This window comes from Cynara cardunculus, assembly GCF_001531365.2.
Source record: "Cynara cardunculus var. scolymus isolate 2C chromosome LG 12, CcrdV1, whole genome shotgun sequence".
Lineage (NCBI taxonomy): Eukaryota > Viridiplantae > Streptophyta > Magnoliopsida > Asterales > Asteraceae > Cynara > Cynara cardunculus.
The window spans coordinates 5,872,962-5,878,975 of NC_037539.1; positions in this window are offsets into that span (position 1 = coordinate 5,872,962).

The following is a 6,014-nucleotide window of genomic DNA, read 5'->3' on the forward strand; positions in this document are numbered from 1 at the left end:
GAACCAAACAACCCCTAAGTTTCTATCTCCCCTTGGAAAAATGGCTTGGAGTTTGGATTGTTCACAAATACCAAAAAGATATAAATATTGCTCCAATGTTACCTTTTTCTCTAAACTTTTTCTTCCTCTCTTTCTCTCTCACTATTGGCCCTTTTACTTTCTCAAGTACTTTTTTAAATATTTAGGGGACGTTTATTAAACGCTTATAGGTAAGTGCTTACCGGGTAATTTTTCATAGCGGATGAACATGACAAGGGTCAAAAAGCCTACACGATAAGAGCAATGATAAAGATGAAGGATCTTACTCGGTAAGTGAGGGTGACGACTCTTACCCGAGTAAGCTCTCACCGAGTAAATTGTTGCATACGATATCATTTTGAAGTACTACAATCTTACCCAATAAAATAAATTATAGTATTAACTACTAACAGTAAACACTTACCGGATAAGTATTTAGGTAAACGGCCCATAAGGGGTCGTTTACCAAATGTTTACTCGGGTTAGCGCTTACCAAGTCCCATTCTCTTACGTGAATATGGCAGTTACCAAAAATCTTACATGGTAAGAGCAAATGCACGGATCGTGAGTCTTACCGGGTAAGTGATGACGACGACTCTTACCACGATTATCGCTTGCTGGATAAATTGTTACATACAATGTTGTTTTGGTAGACAAAATCTTACCCGATAAGTAAGAGATATAGTTGAATTTTACCGTTAAACACTTACCGGGTAAGTGTTTAGATAAACGGCCCCTAGCTATACATGGAGTATATCAGTGACCAACAAATATCTTCTTATACAAGAGGTCATGAAACTTTGGCTCTAATGTGCATTATTTTCTCAACATACAAAAAATGTTATTAAACGTAAGTAAAAGCATGCAAACAGAAGAGGCATTTCGAACCACTTTTCATTCGCGCACAAACAATAATTTGCAAAGAACAAACGGTATTGTATGACATCTGAAGCATGGTTAATTCACTAGGATGTGTCTTGTGAGGTGCCGGTAAAAAGAGAAGATATAGACGTGGTTTGTGATATCACAGTGTAATATACCTTATTGGGATGAAAAGGCCTGTCGAAACGAGGCATAGGTGGAGCCTTCGGCACAAGCTCCTTCCCCGTCCTCCTTAATTATTCTTCTGCTAATACACAAGAAGAGCAAACGAAAATGACGGGATTTATAACTGAAAATGAAATGAAATATCAATATATTGAACAACAACGTTTTCTACTTACCCGTTCCAGTTCCTATACCATGAGCCTGCATTCAACACAATGGATCAAAACATTAGCAAAATCCGTGTTTAAACACGCATGGTATGTGCAATGTTAAGATAACTCATATCGTCGATTTATTTGATTCCTGTTTTGAGGGTTAGGGGCTGTTTAGCAGTTGCTGAATGGTTTTGTACAAAATCATTAAGGTGGTCAGAATGATTAAGAGACTTTCATGATATAGTGCAAAATGAAATATAATTGTTTACAATGAAATTAATGTTTTTAATGGTTAAGGGAGGCTCATGATACAAAATCATTCAAAGGGTTTTAGAACCATTAAGAGGTAGATTTTTTTTTTGCCAGACAAGATTCACCTCTTAACGATTCAGATATTGCATTTTAATGGAACTATTAAGAGGTAAACAAACAACCCCTTAAACATGAAAAGCATGCGGTCGCTATTTCATAAACTAGTATGCTTACAAGGGAAAAGAGTTTACTTGTTCATTTCTTATTATATTTGTATAAGTTATCTTATATTTTACAAGCGATGTTAGAAAAAATAATCAAATTATGCACCAGAAGATATAAGGAAATAATTTACGGTCACAAAAACCATATTTGAACCATAAACAACTTCTTAAACGGAGTGTCTGCTTTTTTTACCAGAGGTTGGAGGCTTCGATAACTAAATTTGTAGTGAACTGTATATTTCGTTGATCAAACACACGATTAATGCATTTTGTGTATGATATCCTTTTTTTTTTCTTCATAACACACGAACCAAAACTTTAATTTACTCGTTGTATTGTTTTTATGGAATTTTATAGATAAATCATACATTAAATATTATTGTAATAAAAACTATTGAATATTATTTTTTTAAATATAGAACAATTAAGAAAATTACGGAAAAGTAAATACACAATTTGTGACTCTTGAATCGAGGCAACACTTAAAGGGTTGTTTAAACAGTTGTTGAATTGTTTTGTGCAGAATGATTAAGAGTCACTGATGATATAGTGTAAAATGAAAGAATTTTTGTTGTAATTGTTTACAATGAAACTATGGCACTAAATGGTTAAGGAAGACTCATGATACAAAATCATTCAGAAAGTTTTAGAACCATTAAAAGTCATTTTTTTTTTGTCAAACAAGATCAACTTCTTAACAATTCAGATGATATCTCTTAATGAAATATTAAGAAGTAAACAAACAACCCCTTAAAAAATAAAGAATAATAAAAAACGAGCTCATTTAAATAGATTACACAACGGTTTAATTCAGTTTTATGGTCTCGTCATGAACCAAATACATATGTGGTTTTGTTTTAATTTGAAAAACACAACCCCCATGTCACACCCCGCCTAGGCGGAAACGTGAAGTGTGACGGAGAGGATTGTCATAACACAATGATATGATAATAGAGAACTCACTAAATGAATACTAATCCAAGTGTCATGACGTCTCTTCCTCGTCACAAGTGGAGACTTGTACTGTGGTTAGACAATTCCATGGCATCACATAGTCAACAAAATTTCAAACAGAAGTACTTAGCCACAAGCAAAAAAAAAACCACGCGCGGAATCTCTTAGGTCTCTCTAAGGTCCACAAGCAACCCTAGTACTCTTAGCCATTTTGATGAGTATTACCTGAAAATGAATACTCGAAAACGTCAACATAATGTTGGTGAGCTCGTAGGTTTAAATAACAAAAGAGGATTTGTTGTGTATCGTGAGCGTTTAGGACAACAGTGTGTATACATATATCGCAATTCAGCACTAATACATAGGAATAATTGTATAACCAATTTAAATCATACAACAAGAACATGATAGGTTTCCAAACATGTCATCTACCAGCTGGAGTTAAACCGTTGGCTTAATAGGAATATAGGAATCACATCTCATATAGGAATCAAACACTAGTACTTTCATTGTAATAGTAAACACACAAATTGTCCAAATAAATAAAAGAAAATGGTTCAACACAGCTTAAAAACAGTTAAATAGTTTTTGAGTATCTTTCCCCCCCCCAAAAGAAATATATAAGTAAAAGGGGCCACGAAACTCACCTGTGAGTAGATGGTATTAGGTATGCGAGAGGTCAAACAAATAATCTATAATTAAACAAGGGTGTGTGTGAGCTACACATGGCCATGGCTTAAAACCTTACCATTGTAATCTCGTAATCGATGGAATATACATGATCGGCCTGGTATTTCTAAAGGACAATTTTACCAAGCGTCGTAAAACTATAAGTCAATTAGTTGTGGTAGTCATCTCGACCTAAGTATCGATGGTTTGCCCAAGTTTTATAAGTTTGGTTTCTTAACCGAAATTTTAAGTTACTTCAAGAATTTTTCCTATACCTTAAATGAATTAGATAAGGTTCCAAAATTTAATGGTAGAGACTTCCGAGTCTTAGGTATTTTTCAGAAAATTTCCTTAATTTTAATTAATGTTTTACTAATTTTAAAAATAACATAAAAGTACAAGTCAGTAAATCGTTCTGTTTTGCGCAACAGAAAGTTATATACAAAATAAAATGCTTAAAGACCTCCAAAAATTCTGAAATTTTTACAGAGACTAATAGACATATTGAACTCAATCCAGAAAAGTTTTACCAAAGAATTTGAAAAAAAAAATGAGGGAGTTGTGAGGCACCCAAACGTCCTAGATTCTGTCCAAAAATTCCAGCTTTGCGACCCTGAACGGTAAAGGCTTTTTGACCAAGTTAATTTTGTTGTTTTGACACGAAACCACTTGGAACAGAAAGTAGACTCATTGAACTTGAACCTAAACTCAAAATTCGTATTTTAACTCCATGTTATGACTGAGATACGGTTTCTCCAAGTCAACACATTTTCTGCCCAGATTCTGGAATGCATCAAGCGACATTGTTTTTACTAAACAAGCACACCAATGACTCTATTATTAGCCAAGACTCATTAAAACTTATTCTTTTATAAAATATAAATGTTTTTAATCAAAAATATATTCCATCCATTAGAGTTACATTAACAATCGAATGAAAATCATAAAGACGATAGAAAGMCAAACAAGGTGAAGGTTTTTACCAACTCAACGATTTGTGATGAAGATATCACTTGTAGACTTCAAGTACCCTTCATGGATCATTAGAAAAAAAATAGAAGAAAATTAGATTTCTTATGGATTTAGAGAAGAACTTATAAAAGGAAAAAAAAACGTTGGACGCTTACCAAATGCTTCGTTTAGGAATCAAAGGAACTTGTTTCTTGCAAGTTTGAAGAACAAAACTTTGAATAACTTGATGGTGATGATGATTATTGACCAAGCAAAAGGGAAAAAAAAGATAGAATATTGTGTTTTGTTTTTCCCATGAATGAGAGTAATTAGGGTTTAAGAGGAGATAAAAAAGTATTGAAGATTATCAACAACTAACTACTATATTTAAATTTTAAAAAAAAGGAAAAAGAAAAAAAAGAAAAAAAGAAAAAAAAAATGGGATAAACTCCCTTATGTTTTCTTTCATGGATAATTATACATAAATATATTATTTAATTTATTTAAAACTACTTGATTTATTTCTTTATATAATAAGCTCCTTTGATAATATTAGTCTTTTTTTTTAGTTTTTTTTAAACAACCTAACTAGTTAACATTATTAACTCAATTCATTTACTTAAGGCTTTTAGTCACCGGTACAATGCACATAAAACATTTGTATAGACCAATTATGTACTCGGGAAAAGAAATTCAACTTAGGAATTATGAACACTTAGCTTTCCTCTACTATTAGAATGACTAGAATACTCAAGGGGAAAAAAAAACCCACCCAACTCCTAAAATTTCACACCTTATGTTTCAGGAAGCATGTGAGCACATAAATTTACTAAAAGGGCTAACGTTAGGTTTCGAGTTACGGTTGACTAACCTGGTTTGGTGACGGATGTCACACCCCATATTGTGCTTATGAATATATGATAATACACAAGTAATTAATAGATCATAAATCACTCAGGGTCTAATTTTGGTAGGTTTATCGACCATAAATAGACGTTATCTGTCGTTTAAATTACATATTTCGTAAAATTGCTTGCTTGTTTAAAAATTAACACATGGTTTTAAGTATGTTAGTTTAAATCAAAATAAGATTTGTAGCGATGCACCGTTTGTGGATTGGAAGTTTGGTCTTCTAGGGCCTAATTTGGTCAACCAAAAAGAACTGCTGATCTTGTTCTTTAAATAAAAAATTGTGAACGATTTAGGATTAAGAGTAATTGAGTTATTTGGGCCCCCGCGGGGGGGGGGGGGGGGGGGATTGACTGCATGAAATGTTACTTTTCCAATACGATATATTCACCCTAGTCACAATGGACGTATTTTGACTGTCCTAACTATGGCGGAACATTTCCGAGATGTAAATGAACACTTATTAAACATTGAGGTCTTTAGTACCTTTTATTTTTTATGTAAAAGAGGCTCATCATTGCCCTATCGGAACAGACGTTCAAATACAAAGATCGACAAAAAAGAACCAGATCATTCAGTCTCAGACCATGCTATGACATCGTTAAGCCAAGTTACTTGGCCTGATAAGACGATTAATCCTCTATTTTGAGACGGACCGGTTCTAGAATTTATCTGGTTTGTCGGTTTTTTACTCTGTCAGACTAAGGATTAATCCTAACCGAACCATTTTTAGACCGGGTTACCTAAAAGGTTAACCGGAACATATTTCGGTCCGTACCATCTCTATTTAGAAGCTCTAAAACTATGCCATGCTGTGGTTGGAAAATAGAACCCA